A 20,478-nucleotide genomic window follows, 5' to 3' on the forward strand; every position below is an offset into this window, starting at 1 on the left:
CAGGCCTACTAGCGAAGGTATCAGAGGCAGTTACGCTGACCTTCAGACAATAGCCTTTTCCGGTGCAAGCACCCAAGCTTCGCAAGGGTACCCTTAAGAAGTACTGCTGAACGTGATACAACTCCAGCCTTAGGTGCCACGGGGTTGGGTAGAGGAGGTCCTGCGTAAGGGTTTTGGGGTAGAAAACCCAAAAAATAGGATTAAATGATTGTAAAAACTGTTTAAAGTGTGGAGCACGCATTATAATAGGTTGAGTAAAAGGGTAGTTTGCACGAAAATAATGTAAAGAAATATAAATAGAGTCGATAGAGCGCGACTTTATGAGGGAAGGGGAGTTCTGGAAGGATGAAATGTAATGGGTACTTGAAGAAGATAGATTGAAAGCGTTTGTAAGTCTGATTCGAGGGATAGGGGTAGTAGGAAGAGGCTCTGTAGCTGTGTGCGCAGAGGCTTGGAAAGTCAGCAGCTTTGTGCGTGGACCCCTACAGCTAAGTGCGCAAGGCGGACCTGGATGTATTAAAGAAAAAGTGGAAATAAAGATAAGCTTCTTCTGAACCATCATAATATTTGTTTAATCTACATATGGTTTAATGAATGTAAATCTGGGTTCATTTTAATGCTCGAATCAGTTGTGTTGGTTAAATGTTTGCATAAAGACCTTGGTAATTGGTAACTACTTCATCTAATAGAAAAGCACACTAATAAGAAAGATATAATCAAGTTGGATCTAAGCGAATACCGAGCAGCGCAGAGCTGTAAATCAGTGTGCGAAACCTCCAGACCACACCAAGACATCCCTAGGGTGCGGAAACCTGGTTCCAGCACCCTCCCCTACTATCTTGGGTGAGACCTAAGTCTGCGCTTCGTGGGCTGTTGATGAAAAGGACTGTAGCTGTGGGATTTGTTTGGCTAAATAACTCTTTCGAACCTGGGTCAGGCCCATATAAGCCAACAAATGGTTCCGTTGCCGGGACCGGGATCTGTAGAAGGGGTGTCTGGTGTGAAGTGCAGGGACTCGATAGAAGGGAACGTTGAAAAATCAAAAGGATCGGGGATGGTAGTAGAGCAAGGGTAACTATGGCAAACACGATTCAGTTACTGGTGTTCAAAGGAGCAGGAGGCGAGGACTCAAAACAATTTTGGTTTGTACTAACATTAGTATGGAACGCGCAGCAGGTCGCGGATGATAATATCAAGAAAGCCATCTTAGTCAGCGCACTATAGGATCACGCACTAACATGGTACATGAAGTATTCAAGCATCAACCCAACAACGGGGATAGCGGACATCCATACTGAATTAACAAAGGAGTTTAGTTGGCCTAAGTCAGAAGCACAGTTGGTTGTGGGATTCAAAGAGATCATGATGATGCCTGGTGAGACCCTGTGGGATTTGGATCAGAGGTTGAAAAGCACTATTCGCGAGGCCAACATGACCCTGATAGATGCACAACACTGCGCTTGGTTCATCGCATCACTAACGCCATATCTGAAGTCGGCCTTGTCACAACAAAAGATCTCAACCCAAGCAGAAGCGCTGGAGGCAGCAATGTGGCTGCATGAAACCCCGGTACAGGACCCAGGGTTGGGAGTTCAACAAATCCAAGCGCAGGTCCAAAATTTATGTTTAGAAATACAGAAGTTAAAACAAGAACAGACACTGCGCCCAGAAGTCTGGGAGGAAGTATGGTGTATAAAGTGCAGGAGCCAGGGACACAATAAAGATCACTGTCTGGTCTCGGTGAATTTTGTGGTAACAGGGGGGCCAACACCATTGCGACCAGAGGTACAGGCAGGGCCGAGTGCGATTGCCTCGCTCTGGTGCGCAATCTGTCAGGTAGGAGGGAAGCACAACACTGATAACTGTCATCTATTGCCAAAATACAACCAGACCCCCCAACAGCTCTTTTGCAACTTTTATAGATCGGTGGGTCACGAAGAAAGAGATTGTCGTAGCTATCGAATGTTGATGGACTAGACACTGGACTATAGAATGCAGACTGAGGTGCGAGGTCAGGATCCAGCCGCGGCGTTTGCGCTCGATGGGTTCCCGAGACGCGGTCGAGGACGGGGCAGAATGGGACCAAGAAGGGGCCGTTGGCAGCGAATCTGTTACAACTGTGGAGGACCAGGACATTATGCGCGAGATTGTACCAATCCAACCTGAGTATCATGTCCTTATTGTGAGAAATTCGATCATGAGCTGCTAGATTGCCCCATGCTGATAGCACAGATTCGCGACAAAAAGGCAGCGCCTCCTACAACAATGAAAAACATGCAGATGATGAGATCTGAACCACACGACGACGAACCCAAGGTAAACATGGTATTACAGAGTGGTGCAGCCATAGGAGAGATCGATGGGGAGACCAATATGGAAGCTAGGGAAAGCTTCACGGGCGTCTCTACCCAAGGTAGTAGGGATCGGCCTGAGCCAGATAGGGATCCCTCGATGTTGACTACCTTCTTAGAGACATGCATAAAACTACTTCGCGACAACAGGGCAGTTAGAGGGTTACAGGAAGTGATTAATAGGTGCACAGGGTGGGGTGAACCTCGCGCAGTCCGGAAATTAGGAAGACACTTGTCACGAACGGGTCGGGAGATGCGGTTAACAACGCAGATTGGTGACTACGAGATGGATCAAGTCATTCTAGACCTAGGTTCGGATAAAGGATAATTTTAGGGGCGAATGTTCGCCCTTTGGCGAAATTAAGGGGTTTTAAATTTTTAGTGGGCGAATATTTTGTATCATAGTACATTTTTACAAATCACCTCAAATAGCCCACCTTATTTTAAGGGAGAGGGTAAAAAAGGTAAATTTAGCCCTTGAAATTATTACTTACAACCTTCCATTCGCCTATTTTCAAGAATAGGTTTTATTTAAGTGAATCCTATGTGCCAAATACCATATTTATAAAAGAGGTATGGTAAATTAATAAAAATATAAATAAATGAGAGGTATGGTAAATAAATAAAACATTTTTTATATTTACTCCATAAGTCACCTTATATACATGTAAGGGTGTAAACAAATAAAAATATAAGTAAAGTGGAGGTATGGTAAATAAATAAAACGTATTTTTATACTTACTCAAAAGGTATGGTAAATAAATAAAAATATAAATAAACTAGACATATCGTAAATAAATAAAACCTCTTTTTATATTTAGTCCATAACCCTCGTTCTATTTATGAAGGCTCCAGAAAGAGGTTTTATTTAAGTGAATCCTATGGGCCAAATACCATATTTGTAAAAGAGGCATGATAAATTAATAAAAATATAAATAAACGAGAGGTATGGTAAACAAACAAAACATTTTTTTATATTTACTCCATAATTCACCTTATATTTACCAACACTAAAAAATGGGTTATATTTAGGTGAAACCTATGGCCAAAATACTATGGGACAAATACCATGGACTAGATTGTTATTAATACCATGCAAAAAACCATTATTAACCCTAATATTAGAATTAATAAAACTAAAAATGGCACATGGTATTGACCCATGGTATTCACCAAAACGGCACATGGTATTGACCCATGCTATTCACCTGGAATGTAGCCTATTTAAATGGGGGAATTAAACCATCATGTAGCCTATGCTAAGATTCACTATGACTTTACAAAGTTTTATTATTTAGTGAAAGACTCGCCAAGATCTTACAAGATTTTATAATTGAGTAAAATATTCGCCATGCATGGTGAGAGATTCGCCAAAAAATTATATATGCATATTATATTATTGATAAAATCGCCTTCCATTTTTCCCATATACCATGGAGATTTGCCCATTTATTATATTTATAAATTTAGGGGGGGTTCTTAAAATTTTCCCTGGTTCGGATGCAAACAAATTACCTAAACACACTTGGGAGCGCATGGGTAAGCCTACACTACAATGGTCTCCTATCCAATTGCGGATGGCCAATTAGCAGAAGATCTTGCCCATGGGAAGGCTGCAAGGAATTACAGTAGATATTAATGGCACCAGTACCCAGAAGAATTTCGAAGTTATTGAAATCGTGGACGAAAATAGCTGATACCTTGCGTTGCTAGGGATAAACTAGGCCACTGACATGAACGAGGTCATCGACCTCAAACAAAGGAAGATGATGTTTGAGAAGAAGTCGCTCCGTGTAGTCATTCCGACAGATCCAACAGAAGGACCACCCTATGCCGAACCTGTGCGCAACGACGAAAGGGATGATACATTTGATTGTATCTACAAGATTGCTGCACATAGACCAAAGGAGGAGAGCAGACCCTCGTGGGGCTACAATGATTCAGACGAAGAGGTCGAGCGATGGCGAAACAGGGTAAACGGGGTAACCACGCTACACTGTAATATGATGATGAAATCCTTGTATTGCGTTAAAGCTCAGACCCTCGAACTGCCAATGTATGATGGGCTGACAGAAGTGGATGAATTCCTGGTTAAATTCGAAAGAACGGTGCCAGAGTACCAACGGTTTGATGCGCTAAAATGGGCATTGCGCGAAACACCGGTGCGATGGTGGGGTACCCACGAAGGAACGATCTTTGAAGATTGGCGAAGTTGCAGGCACATGATGCAGATAAGATTTGGGAAGCCAGTGCTACGAATAATAGAGAAATATGATGGACGCAAGAATCCGCGCATACACCTGAGCAAATGGATTGAAGCTTATGGTGCGGAGCCTCAACCAGAATGGGTGCACTTATTTTATCATACTCTAGATGTCATTCTAAGGAACTGGTATACAGAAATAGAGCTCCAACATGGCACCAGTGAGTGGGATATCCTGCGTGAAGGGTTTTTGTTGACATTCCTCTTTGAAGATCAATGGATGGATACCATGGACGACGCATTACAGTTAGTAAAAACCGCCATCTTCAGAACACCGCTGGAACCAGAAGAAGTCGTGCCATCAGACTGGTCGCGACAATTGAGCCAGGCATTAGCATGTTACAATGTACAAGTAGAAGATGATGAGGATGACCCGCGTAACATCAATATACCAGAATCTGAAGGGAGTCGTGAGGTGTGCGGCCCCGAGATAGAAGATCTAGACATCACGGTGCCATTGAAAACAAAGAAGGTAAATATCAAAACAGAGGAAGAGCCAAAGTATGCTATGCTTGGGGACTATTGGGACGACGCCACAGTGGAAAAGGTCATCGAGTTGCTCTGCGAATACCAAGATTTATTCCCTACAAAAATTATGGAGCTGAAAGGGATTCTAGGAGACTTAGGGATGATGAAAATAACTTTGAAGCTAGATGCAAAGCCAGTGAAACAGTGACCCTACCGACTGAATCCAAAATACAAAGCAAAGGTCCACGAAGAATTGGACAAGATGCTGGCAGCAGGAATTATTGAACCAGTTGAGGAGTCCAATTGGGTAATTCCTATGGTCGTGCAGGAGAAGAAACAGAAGGGAGAGATCCGCATCTGTAGAAGCTCAATGATGCTTGTGTTAACAATCCATTTCCAACACCCTTTACAGATGAGGTACTCGAAAATGTGGGCGGGCGGGAAGAATACTCCTTCACAGACGGATTCTCCGGGTACCATCAAATCAAGATCATGCTAGAGGATCGAAGCAAGACAACATTTGCTACCGAATGGGGTTGTTTTCAATATGTGGTAATGCCCTTTGAGCTGAAGAATGCGCCGGTGATATTTTCTCGTATGGTGGTAGTTGCATTCAAAGAATTTATCCACAAGTTCTTAGAAGTCTACCTGGATGACTGGACCGTATTTGGATTGGTTAAGAAACATGTCACGAGCTTACAATTGACGCTAGATACTTGCCGCCGGCACCAGACTACGCTCAACCTAAAGAAGTGTACTTTCCTCGTTCCTTTCGGGAACCTGCTAGGCCATGCGGTTTGTAAGCAAGGACTGATGGTGGATCCAGCAAAGATCACTATCATACTAAATCTACAAGCGCCGCGAAGTGTCAAGCAGCTACACGCTACACTGGGACACATGGGCTACTACCGAAAGTTTATAAAAAACTAAAAAACTACACCCAGATCACGGCTCCAATGGAACAGTTACTGAAGAAGGATGCTACGTATTGTTGGAACGAGGAATGTAACAAAAACCTGGAAACGCTTAAGGAAAAGATGGCATCTGCCCCTATCTTGGTATTTCCAAAGTGGGACGTTGAATTTCATGTAAATGTCGACGCATCGTGTATCGCGTTGGGTGCGGTACTCACTCAAGAAGGCGCGGAAGGAATTGATCACCTGATTGCGTTCACAAGTCGCAGGTTGGGGGGGCGCATCTGTTGATGGTTGTTATCGTTCCAAGAATATGACTTTGAGGTTGTTGTAAAGCTGGGACGTCTGAATGTAGGTCCGGATCACCTATCCCGAATTGAGACTGGCGAAGAACCAACAAATCTAGAGGAGGGACTCCCAGACGCCCAGTTATATTCTGTGCGCATTGCAGATGGCCACTTTGAAGATATTATCCACTTTTTAACTACGGGCACTACGCCGCAGGGGTATTCTGTCCAGCAGAAGAGGGAATTAGTGATACGCGCAGCAGATTTTATCGTAATTGCAGGCCACCTCTACAAGATGGGCAACGACGAAATATTGCGTCGATATGTACCAGAATTCGAGCATGGATAGATCTTGGCTGAAGCACATGGAGGGGTTGCTGGCAGACATTATGCGGGCCGTGCCACAACCAAAAGATTCTTCGCGCCAGATTATGGTGGCCTACTCTACATCAAGATTCGAAAGCATAATGTCGGGCTTGCGATGTATGCCAACGAACGGGTAAACCATCGCGAAGGGATGAAATGCCACTTCAGCCACAGATAATGCTGCAGCCATTTGAGAAATGGGCGATTGACTTCGTCGGGCCTATTGAACCGTGAGGAAAGACGGGCATGCGTTATATCATCACTGCGATCGAATATTTGACCTGATGGGCCGAGGCACAGCTAGTTAAGGATTGCACGGCTGCAACAGTAGCAAAATTTTTGTTCGAGAACGTCCTGACTAGGTTTGGCTGCCCCAAAATTCTCATGAGTGATAGGGGAATGCATTTTCTAAATGAAATGATCAACACACTCACTGAAGAATTTTAGATATATCACCAACAGAGCACACCCTACCATCTGCAAGCAAATGGGACAGTCGAGACCTTCAACAAAATTTTGGAAAACACGTTGACTAAGGTCTGTAATGTGCAACGCAATGACTGGGACTTGCGCATCCCTGTTGTGCTATGGGCATACAGAACGACGTGCAAGAAGTTTACAGGCCAAACACTGTTTCGCTCAATCTATGGTAAGGAGGCTGTTATGCCTATGGAATATATTGTGCCTAGTCTACGAATCGCGGCAATCACTGGTATGGCAGACTGCGAAGCATTGGAAGAGAGGCTCATACAGCTCGAAGAATTAGAGGAAGAATAATTTTTGGCTAGATTCCATCAGTAGGTACAGAAACAACACGAGAAAGCGTGGCACGATCGCCATATCAAGGTGCGCACCTTCAAGGAGAATGATCTAGTATTTCTTTATGACAGTAAGTTCAAAAAATTCCCAAGTAAACTCCGCATGCACTGGTTGGGACCCTATGTCGTCAAAGAAGTTACTGATGGGGGCGTGGTTCAGCTGGCTAAACTCAATGGAGACCCCTTCCCAGGAAGAGTGAATGGCAGTCGCCTAAAGCTCTACATGGGCGGGCTGACCGCCTGACTGGCCATTCAAAAGATAGTCTCACCACTCCACCCAGTTGAAAGAGAGCGTGGGACGATAAAGCAGCCTGGGGGACAGATGCGCGAGTACTATGGTGCGTGTACATTTGACCAAACACAAGGATTTCGGTTGCGCAGAAGGGATCACGCGGACGCGTTGATAAAAGGAATGATGACCGTTGATATCACTATTCATGACATGATGTCTGCATTATGGCAAAAGGGAGCGGGCGATGGACAATTAAGAGAAACAATACGAACCAGTTATGGAACGAGCTGCCACAGGTTTTACACGAGCAGGTTACATGAACTGAAACAGGCGGCAACTAGTGCATTTGAAATTCGCATGGCTTATAAATCACCAAAGGGACTCTCCTGCGTGACCTACGCTTTGGCAACACAGATGGAACTGTTCATTACCTATGCCCAAGGCATGCACCCAAAGGTAGTAATTTGGTCGATGGAAAGGTAGGGCTCTCTAAGGAGTATGGGGGTGACTGCTGCGGGCATCCCGCAGACTGCAGCCTCACCAGCAGGAGATGTACCGGAAAAGAGGGAACACGAACTAGAATTGGTCCGGAGGTTGTTTCCTTGCCCAGGGGCAGGCCGACGCACTACAACAGAACAACGAAAGGATGGACAGACGGCGACCACAGGTAGATATGCAGTTAATAAGTCGTCTCTGATGTCCCTTGAGGATTGGGATCTTGCGAACAACAACCAGGGTCTTGCAAAATTGCAACACAAGCTGCAGCAGATGGTGTGAAGAGAAGATACGAAGGTCAAAAGTGGCTGCGGTGGTACCAGGCAGTCCCATATGCGGCTCCCTCGCTCGCGCTAAAATCCTATAAGGGAGTGTTCTGTGTTAACCGAGCTAAGCAGAATGAGCATCATCAATTGCGAAACATGGTAGATACATTGAAGCAGGAGCTGGAAGAAGCGTTGCAAGAGACAATTAAGGAACAATAGGACAACGAGCGACACTCAAAGGGAGGTGAACCGTAAAGCCAGGAAGGAGCATCTATCCACGTTGGTGAGTGACTTGGGATGAGTCACGATGATTGTGTTGGGGGATTGTTGGGTAGCGGAGGTCCCGTGTAAGGGTTTTGGGGCAGAAAGCCCAAAAAATAGGATTAAATGATTGTAAAAACTCTGCTGAAAGTGTAGAGCGCGAATTATAATAGGTTGACTCAAAGGGTAGTCCGCCCGAAAATAATGTGAAGAAATATAGATAGGGTCGGCTTGCGCAGAATCATGGGCCAAGGAAGGGTATAAATAGAGCGTGACTCTATGAGGGAAGGGGAGTTCTGGGAAGGATGAAATGTAATGGGTACTTGAAGAAGATAGATTGAAAGTGTCTGTAAGTCCGAGTCGAGGGATAGGGGTAGTAGGAAGAGGCTCTGCAGCTGTGTGCACAGAGGCCTGGAAATTCTGCAGCTGTGTGTGCAGACCCCTGCAACTGAGTGCACAGGGCGGATCTGGATGTATTAAAGACAAAGTGGAAATAAAGATAAGTTTCTTCTGAAATTCTGTGTTTCTTCTGAACTATCATAATATCTGTTTAATTTGCATATGGTTTAATGAATGTAAATCTAGGTTCATTTTAATGCGCCAATCAGTTGTGTTGGTTAAATGTTTGCTTAAATACCTTGGTAATTGGTAACTACTTCATCTAATAGAAAAGCACACTAATAAGAAAGATATAATCAAGCTGGATCTGTGCGAATACCGAGCAACGCGGAGCTGTAAATCAGTGTACGAAACCTCCAAACCACACCAAGACATCCCTAGGGTGCGGAAACTTGGTTCCAGCACCCTCCCCTGCTACCTCGGGTGAGACCTCAATCCGCGCTTCATGGGCTGTTTCCGAAAGGGCTGGTAGCTATGGGATTTGTTTGGCTAAATAACTCTTTCGAACCTGGGTAAGGCCCATATAAGCCAACAACGGGATTCCCCTCTGCAGCCACCTGTGTGATCCCTAGGATAGGCAACAATGGTCACCAACTCGTATCAGAAGTCGGTCAGAACGGTCGTGAGGTGGGATTCGATAAGTAAGAGAGGGGGTACCTCTCATCCTTATCTTCAATCTCCCCCGTGCTTTACTCGTAGTTACAAAGATTTCCCGGTCTCCCTAACGCTATTGGATTTCGATCATTAATCAAACTTCTATGTGTTGTAAGTTTGAGCGGCCTTGGAGAGTTAACTCTCCTCTCACCTAATCCAAGGCCCTAATAAACCTAAACTTGTTGGTGTATTTTGATGACAACATAAAAGTTCTAGTTTATTTTAATTAATCGCTTGATTTTAATGGCTGTTCTTTAAGTCAAGGGTAAAGATGGGAGTGAAACCAATGATGTTCATATGACGCAACATAAATCAATGAAAAAATAACTACATGAATGCAATCATTTTTTCTTCGATGAAAAGAGATCTCTATATGGGTTCTACAAAACTTCTACAAAGAAAAGTACTTTTTCTCTTCTTTTCTTGGAACACACTTCACACACCCAAAAACTAAAAGACTATGAATGCTTTAACAATGAAAACTACCCTAATGCAAGATATTAATGGAGATGCAAGATCCTAAATAACACTAAAAAAGAAAATTCAATTGTTTATAACTAACAATGAGCCAACTTAATTACTGAAGAGGATACAAATTTTGAACACAAAAAAATCTCCAAACAAGAAGGACAAATTGTAAAAGATCGCAATTCACTTTCAACAACAAAAAGAAACCATAAACCAAACTTGGCAAAAGAAAAACAAAAACAAAGTTTTTTGAGATCTTTTCTTTTTTAAAGAAGTCACCAAAACAACTTTTTGAAATCACCAAAATACTACTAAAACTCAAAAGATCGAAAAAGAGAAAAAGGAGTCTTTGCAAGTTACAAACTCGAAAATGAACAAAAACTTGAGCAAAAGCCTTCAACTTGTACAAAATGATCCAAATAGTGGCAAAGAGTTTGAAAAACTGACCAAGAAGCCAGGAAAGAAATAGTTCCAAATTCATAAAAAAGACTTTCAAAAAGAAAGAAAAGATATGAGGCCCCAAAACAAAGGAAATCAAAGAAAGTAGATTTGAAATCCAGGCTTTACACTGAAACTGAAAACAATCTCGTGTTCTAGAGAACCAGAACAATCAAGAACTTTAGAACGAAGTCTTGTGTGCCAAAACACAAATTACAAACTCACTAAAGAAGCAAACCTAGGCCAAATCTTTTCAATGAGGAAGATACTTCGAAACAGTAAGCTTGCAGAATAATTAAATTCTTCAAACAACAATTGACCACATAGAGACTGAAAAGACCAGGCAACAAATCTATCTGGGCTGAAAGATTTGAAAAAAGAATGCAAAAATTTGCATACGCGACTATGTTCAAACACAGAAGCGTGCACACGTGCTTCTGACACAAGAAACTCACATATACATGAGTTCACTTTACAGAAACAAGCATGTATACGCTACTGTAAACAAAGTAAATAGCATATACAAAGATTTGCAAGAAAAAAAAAAAAAAAAAAGTCTGATCCAAAAGATCAGACTTGAGGCCTGGGACTCTAGTAGACCAAATAAGACTGTAACCACAATCAAACCAAAGACTGAGCCTTGATTGAGAATGAACAACCCAAACCAGAAAAACAAGATTGTTATCCCCAGTGGAGTTGCCAATTCTGTTTCGGGTGAAAGCACCCTAGGGCTTTGGGTTAGAACCCCAACAGAGCATAAGCAAACTACAACAAGAAATACTCATACAACTCAGGCAAGATGCTTATATTATCAAACTACGTAAGAGTGACCGTACCCGTATTTCCTTCGTTCGAGTAGGTCTCGCAGGGTTCAAACCCTCTGCAACTTACGATGTTCTTTAAACCTGAAAATAATTCAATTCGAACATACATAGCAGTATAGAAGTAAAGCATATTCATGAAATTGACTTTATATCATATAAAAAAATGATTGATCATACATCAAAATGACATTCATATATGAATTAAAACATAATTTGATGCATAAACATAGTTAATTTCGGAAACAAGACAACATTTCTTTTATTGCAGTAAGCTATAAATAACATGGAGAGAATTCACCTGAGTCTTTTTCTCCAAGTGGAACCATCCTCCGGATTCGTCCTATCCCAGCCTTCAACAATCTTCTTCCATCACCAACACCATGATATCTCAAGCAAAAGGAAGGATATCTATAATCAAGGAAACAAGGGTTTCCTGAAGCTTGGGGAAGTGCATGAAGCATAGGAATTCATCAGACTCAGTCAAGGATAATCTTAGTATAATAACTCTATCTCTTCTCCTCCTTAAGGCCTTCCCATAGAGGTCTATTTATACCTCTCCCAATTAGTTTTTTAGTTGGGAAACAGTTGGGCCACGGGCAATAGGGGGTAATCAATAGGTAAAACCCGTGAACTCTGCCGAAAATTAAGGAAATTTAATTATTTTAAGTGTTTTAATACATATACGCGGGTTGGGTATTGACTGTCCCACGTGTACACGCTTTTAGCTCAGGAAAAGTAGCGTACAGGGAATAAAAAATTGTTTTTTATATATTTGGACCAAGTCTGGAAGGAGGGGTTGCCCTAGGCCATAAACTAAGCATCACATATACCAAGAGTGGTAAATGGTGCTATAACAAGAAGGAATCTTATGTTCTCTTAAATATTTCCATAAGGTGTTCTCCAACCATTATGTGAAGTCTTATCTTTCTTTACAAAGCCGTTGTGATTATAGTGAACGTTTCATTGCATATCTTGAAAGTATTGATAATATCGAATGTATGGATGATGAAGAAATCATTGAAGCCTTCTCTGATTTTTCCCTTCAACAACAGTTTGAAGAAGCCAGTCACTTTGATACACAAGATCATAGTCATCATACAGTATCTTCCTCTTTTGTTGAAGATGAAGGAATTTTTCATCTTGATAGTCAAAAGAAATCACATGAAATGAATCAGCAGTCTGACGAAAATTTATATACTCCTTTGCTTGAAATTAATGAATATATTCAACATCCTTGTCAAACTTTAGGAGGGAAAGAATACAATTGTTGTTTTTCCAAAGAAAACAAAGAATACTTCCTCCTTTGACTGAAGAAGAAATAAATCATATTCTTAATTTGCAAATCCATATTCCATCCATTAAGAATGATGATGTTATTGTACAGTCTTGTCAGTTTCCAAGTGATTATGAAGAGGAGAACAATGATAAAGAACAAGTTGTTTTAGAGCCCCTTATAGATAGAAATCTTCCTCAAGGTTTAGAAAATGAAAGGTCTGTTGATGAAAAGGAGTTTGCCCCAGATCCTATAGATATGGATAGTTATGATGTTGAAAATATTATGGAGGATCCTTTTGCTAATTTGTTACAACCATATGGAAATAATGCTTATTCTTCTCCTTTTATTGATTCACAAAAGGTAATTCTTCATAATTTTCAAGATCCCTTGGGCAGTCTTTTGCAAGCATTGGAGAAGATGAATGTTGTTTTCTTTATCAGCATAAATTTTGGTTTCAGTTTTCATTGCGAGTTGCCTACATATACATCATTCTTCCTGCTCGAGGTAAGTGAGAGCATAATTTCAGTAAGTAACCATCTACTGGATTGGTTACACTGGAAGGATCATTTCACCCAATCAGCGATGGTGGAAGAAGGGAAAAAAGTGGAGGAACATGCCAATGTGTTGCCTCTGGCTCATGAAGAGGAAACAATTCGAATTGACAGCTGTTCTGATCTTTCTCATGATCATCAAGATCTGTCCTTTGTACATGCTTTTCAAGATCCTTTTACCAGTTTTTTGCAGTCATCAAATCATGATGGTTATCTTGTTTCGAATCATAGTTTTCAACTTTAGTTGTATGTTGAGTTTCCAATGTTCAAGTGTTTTGTAGATAGTGTAAATAGAGGACAATTATGTATCCAGTTGATTGATTAGCTTCATTGACATTTTTCCTTTACCTGATTTAGCAGTCATTTTCAGCAATTAGAATAGAATAGGGTATGAATTTTGTTTTAACAGCAACTTTCTTTCAAGTTCAGTTTTCATCAAGTGACGACAAAATTCATCAAGGTTTGAAGCCTAAAAAGAAGGCCCTAAGGCACTGATGATCTGATAATTTGGATTGAAGTTTTGAGTGTTCAGTTTGGTTGTTAGCTTTTGATTCCATACCCAATGGATAGGCACTTGGTCTACGGTGTTCTTGACACCTCCAAGGAGCTACCATCCCCAATTAGAGCCATTGTTAGTGTCATTATTTGCATCCTACCATCAGTGATAAAAAATTCTCTTTTCATTGCATATGAGAGTCTCATTCAAAAATTTTGCCATTCCACTAGATTGCATTCCAAAATTGACTCACTGATGGTAGTCCTAAAATAAAAAATCATCACGCTCCCTCGAATTTGATTACTTGCTGGCACACTTCCATACCTTGTTGAGTATCCATTATCCATAAAGTTAATGACATCATGCCATCACATCAGTCATGTCATCAAAGGTCAATCCAGTCAAGGTTTTCATTAGGCCATTAGGGTTTTCATGGTTCAATAAAATTCCACTCCATTGCATAAAGCCAACAAGTGTCAAAATGATCAGTAACCTCTCTTCACCATGTGAAGATGACTTGTAAAGAGAAATGCTTATTTCATCATGTAATTTTGAGTTCAAATGTAATATTTTTAATTTCCATTTTGTAATTTTATGTCATTTAAATGTAATAAGTACAAGGTTCCCAAGCTATTAACTCAGTGTTCCAAAGATGCGAGACCATCAAAAGATCAATTTGTCAAAGGAAAATGTCAAGTGAAAGGGTAAAGTTTCAAAAGGTTAAGTGATTGCCAAAGGGAGTTGTCTTTTCCCAAGGGTGCCTAAATCATCATTTTCCACGGGTACTAAACCCTAATTTCCTCTCCCACTGAGCTAGGGTTTTCTATGGAATCAAAGACATCTGAGAAGAGGAGGAATAAAGGAGGTCATATCAGCAAGCATGAGGCCACTCCAACTCATAAACATCTTGTCTCCATCATGTTTCAAAAAATTCATTCCAAGGGAAAAATCATTTGCCACACACAGGTCCAGTTTTGCTTCAAAGTATGTTTCCAACCAAACGGAGATGAATTTTACAAAAGTGAGAGAGGTTTTTGTCCATCATAGGCCAAGGAACAAAAATATCCTTCATTTTTTACACATGTGTTATGGTTTTGGAGAAATGTAAAACATACAGGTGCTACAAGAGATTTTCTGCACTTCTATACAGAAGAGAGATTTCCAGTCAGCTATCATGAGCTCAATTTGGAGTTGAGGAAGGCCTACAAAAGTTTCCTGCAAGAGCACACTGCATTTTTTGCACCCCCATTCTGCACTTTTTGACCAGTCTTGGGAGAATTTATTTTTGAGGGGCTATACTTGATCACGTTAAGTGTTGGATAGGTCCATTGTGTAGCCAAGAGAGATATATTTCCAACGAGCTATCATGAGCTCAACTTGGTCTTCGGGAAGGCACTCAAATGTTGATTTGAAGTCAACATTGCGCGTGTGTGTTGTGGAGGGTGCACCTGTGTTGTGCATTACACGTTTGCCCGAAATTTCTCACAGCCTCCAAACAAAGTGCCATTGCTTTAAAAAATTCTGTATTGGTTGTCTTCATCCTCCAACAAGTAAGTAACACTAAGATACACCCTCCTAGCATTCCTCAAGTCAATTTTGTGGTGTTTTAAATGTCATTGCAAAATTTAATGTCTTCCTTGATAGAAACCCTAGTATAATAATCAAATCCTAACTACACCTCTAATTTCACTCCTTAGTACTTCTATTCCCTTCCCATATCACTATTAAACACATTCCCAACCCCCATATCATATCATTACTTCCCAAAACCCTCTATTCCTAAAACCCTAAGACCTAGTTGTTCTATTTGCCTAGGCTCCCAAAACCCCTAACCTGTAATAAAATTACCATCACATTCCCATTCCCTATCACTTCCCTTAAACCATAAACCCCTTCCCTCATCTCTCTGAATTTCATAACACCATTCCTAACTCCCCATACCTATATTCCATTATTATTTCATCTCCCTAGGGTTTTAGACACTAAGACACCATGGCAGAAGAAGAGAATAGAAATTACAGTGAGGAAGTAGATAGACAATAGAGAATGACATACAAAGGAGGATGGAAAAACACTATGCCAAGAAAAAAAAGATTGCAAGGTCAAAATTTAAGAAAGGCATACAGAGACAAGGAAAGTTGCACAAATATCGTCATTAGAAATGTTCCACATACCCACAACAGTTCCATTTGAACATTAAGTACAAGAAGGGAAACACCAATAATGTTGCAAACTTCCTTAGCCAATCGTCGATCATGGCACTGACCACTGTGATTGACTCTGTGGACACGAGACTTCAGGGTGGCCACATCTTTATAAGAGCGATCCAGAATTCGGTAACACATACCATATGCTCCTAGAAGGAAAGAAAGTTCTTGATTTTCACCTCTAGGGTTCACTATTATGCCACTTGGGATAAATTTGTGTTCCTTCAAGCGAATGTTCCAAGATGATTTAGGAAGTACATCAGATCCTGCACTGCCTATGTCATTGGAAAATAGACCATCAAGAAGCAAGGCCTATATACTCCTTTTCCTACTCCTAGTTGACTTTAGGAATCCATCTCCATGGATTACATGTCAGGCCTTCCTTCTACTAAGCATGGCAACGACTGTGTTTTCGTGGTCGTCGATAAATTCTATAAGATGGACATTCTGGCTGCCTGTAAGAAAAGTATCCCAACATAAGCCACTACTAAGCTCTTCTTTGAATGTGCGTGGTTACACTTTGGGATCCCAAATTCCATTATCTCATATTGGGACAATAAGTTCCTAAGTACATTTTGGTCAAGCCTTTGGTCGATGCTGGATACCAAGCTCACTAATTTTGTGGTCTTCCACCCCAAACTGATGGCCAAACAAACGCCGTCAACAAGATGATCATACACATTTTTTGCATGTACAACTCGAAGCATCCACACACATGGGATGAAATCCTTCCCTGTGTCCATCATAGTTACAACAGGGATCTCAACATCTTAATTAGCCACAACCCCTTTCAGGTGGGTTTGAGATTCCAGCCATTATGTCCCATTGATGTGGCCATACCATTTGCAGCTACTTAGGTAGATTTTTCTCATGTCCAGGTCAAATATGACAGGGCTAACAACTTCATTGAGCACATTCAACACATCCGCTAGTAGGTCCATGACATATTAGACAGAGCCAATGCTAAGTACAAGCAGCGTCATGATCATCATCAGATGCCACACAAGTTCCAGGTGGGCGAAAAAGTTTGGTTACATTTGGAGAAGTAAATATCGTTGGGGCCCATCACAAGCTTTTCCCACTCCGATATGGGCCTTACACCATCACTAAGGTTGTGGGAGACAATGCTTTTGATCTCAGCATTCCCCCATTCCTTGGCCTGCACCCACTATTCAATGTGGACCACCTTCGACCATACTTTCCACCATTACATAGAACAGGCCATAAATGATCGCATCATGGACACGTAGATCAACAACAGTTGCTAGCAGAAGATCCAATTGTATCGGGTTGTTAAAGTTGGCCACCTCCTGCACCAAGGCAAGTGGCTCACCAGGGACCAAATTCAGCAGACGTTTCCCCATCTCATGGAGGCACTCAATGCAATAGGGACCATTTCTTCCTAAGGGGGGAGGACTGATCCAAGTGGATATTGGTGGCCACCTGTCTATTCTACAGGACCCCCACCGTTATTTCTTTTCAGTTTCCTTAATTGTAGCACAACTTACTATTTTTGGCAGTTTTTCGGGTCCTAAACTTCTAGAGCTGTTTTGAAGAACTAAAAGACGTTTTTAGGGAAAATGAAGACAATGATAAAGTTTCAATCAAATTAATTGTTTTTTGGCCTGTTCTTTGAGATCTTCGAAACGAGGTATTATGATAACCAAACAGAGATCGTCTGCCAAAGTTACAACCCCGAGAAGTTGACGTTCCAACTTACTCCAACAGGGCCCACAAGCTTTTGCCGCCTCATCTCCTAGGGTTAGAATTTTGGATGTTTAGGGTTTATCATTGTTTCTTAATGATAAAAAGGCCACTGAGCCTCACTGTAACACAGTTAAGAGGCATGTAGTCACCACATCTCTTCTCAGAGATAAGCTACCATCACCCGAGCTAGTTTATTTCCATTTTGTATGTAAGCATATTTCAGTTCTTTGATATTAATGAAATGAAGTTTTATTTCTGCTACATCTTAGTGTTTATGTTTGTATCTGTATTATGTTGTGTTCCTCTATAAGTCTGGATCACACCTTTTTTCTCTTAAAATCTTCATGCGGTGATAAACTTACTTGTTATAAAATCAAATACCTCCCTCTTGTCTTTGGCGTAGCTCCCAATTAAAGCAGGTCCCCCTCATCTATTCCTTTATATTACATGTGTAAATATCTTTGTGACATATGGAAAGTCCCCTTTTCCAAAATCAAAATCATTTGATTAAAGGGTTAGACCCAAACCGTGTATGATTTCCATAGGGCCCACTCCAAGGAGATCGGGTTCTTGCTCCTGACTTGAGGTTGGAGGTTGGCCTTGAACATTCCAAACAACAAATACATCAAGGTTCCACTGAGTTTCTAAACTAACCTCGTGAATTTGACTTGCAGTCAGGGGTCATATTTTTTTTTTCCTGATCTTCCACACTACAACCAACTTCTCCAATGTCGACTAAGGCTGACGGTCCCACAAGTCAAGGTTTTAGAGTTTTCTCCGCTTTTGGCTTCTCTTGTTTCGCTTAACCCCAAAGACATGACTACACTTGGGATCTCATTGTTGTTCACATGATCAGATCTACGTCACAATAATTTCTTTAGTGTGGAGTCTCAAAACTCAATAAAATCAAAAGAAAATCTCAAAACGTGATTTTGACCTTCGTAATAGGATCCCACATGAGGGATTTTTCAACGTGCAGGTATTGTTTGGTCCTGCGCATATGCATCTACTCAAATTATACAAATCTTACCAATTAATTCAATGGCGAGCGAGGAATACAATAACTGTCGCGGATTCACCTCACGCATTTCCACCATTTTTGCACAAAGTTTAACAATTTAATTTAATATAACCACAAGAATGACCATGAAATCATTAGTTTAAGCAACATAAAAAATCTTCATGACATAACAACTATTTCATTTTCTTTTCACCTTGCCTCACAAGAAACTACAATATCATCAGCTACACAATATTTTATTATGCCTTAGTTCTTCAAGATTTGAAGCAAATTCTCACACTTATTTCAACTCTATGTCAGTGCCATTTCTAACAAACCAATTTTGTCTCGCGAGATACAAAAAACCTTCATTTGGTTCCCAATCACCTCTGATGTATAGTCATTCTCCTATATCACCACTAATAGCTCTAAGCATTTACCTCAAAGGTAAAAAGATGCACTTGAATACAATAGTATTTAAGCACGCATACAAACAGGAAATTAAACACAGTAATATAATACCATGTCTATTAACTTCAAGAGAATATTTACAGAGAAAATTCCAACACTCATTCACAAAGTTTTTTTCTTCATTCTCGGGCTTCTTCTCTTTTCCCTTATTCTACAAAAGTACCCCCATTTTCATCTACTAAAATTCTTGTAAATATATACTTCTTCATTCTTGGGCTTCTTCTCTTTGTCCTCATTCTACAGAAGTACCCCCCTTTTGATCGACTAAAATTCCTATAAAAATATACAATTCTTATCGATGGAGAAAATATCTCTCTAGGACAAAGAAACTGGACATTCGTCTAAAACTACTCAACACCTTAGCAAGACACTTCTAAGTATTTACAAAGACTCTCCTCAAAATATCCTAACAAACAATGGAGATTCCTCTAGAATCAGGACAATTGGCCCCATTACAAATCCATCTAATTAAAATGATAAAATAAACCCTATCTGAAATTTACATATCCCGTTTTGGGCCCTAATTTTTTTTTTATACAATTGGGGATGATGCTCTTGCATCAAGAACCTTGTTTCCGTTTTGAGGCCTAAAATTATTTTTATACAACTCAGGATGATGCTCCTACATCAAGAACCTTGTTTGTGCTCCATTAGAGGGCATGGAATAAAGTTTATTGAAACATTTTTTTGCTTAAATTCAATAAAAAAAAAAGTTTTTTGGTTCACATCTTTAAAAAAAAATTAAAATTATTATCATTTCAATTTATAATTAGATTTTTAATAAAATTAACTAAAAAAGTATTCAATAAAGAGCCAAAAATTCACTTCATTAAACTATTGTACAAAAATTATCACCATAAATCTAATTTATAGCAATAATTTCTACAATTAAATTTAGCACCATGAAAACTCTCAAAAGTAACAAAATCATAGAACAACAAATTAAAATTATTATTTTACCAATTTTCAATCAAATTTCAACCATAATATCCAAAATAAACAAGTGTAATATGCAGCATTGCTACTTAGTACCTATCTTTTATACAAAAAATTAAGAAGTTATTATAACTAAAATAAAACGAATACTACCATATTTCAAAAAAGATTTAGGCTATAAATAGGAAAAAATAATATTATTATTTTTTAAACTTATTGGTCTCATAAATATATTGGATGCCTCTAGGAAACATTAAAATTGTTTGTATTTTGTTGATTACTTGTAGTTTAAGGGTTGTCCTAGTTGCCAATTCTGCTAGTTCACACATA

The sequence above is a fragment of the Pinus tabuliformis genome, chromosome 5_2, assembly GCF_031772625.1.
Source record: "Pinus tabuliformis cultivar Carrire ecotype Pingquan chromosome 5_2, CPIR1, whole genome shotgun sequence".
Lineage (NCBI taxonomy): Eukaryota > Viridiplantae > Streptophyta > Pinopsida > Pinales > Pinaceae > Pinus > Pinus tabuliformis.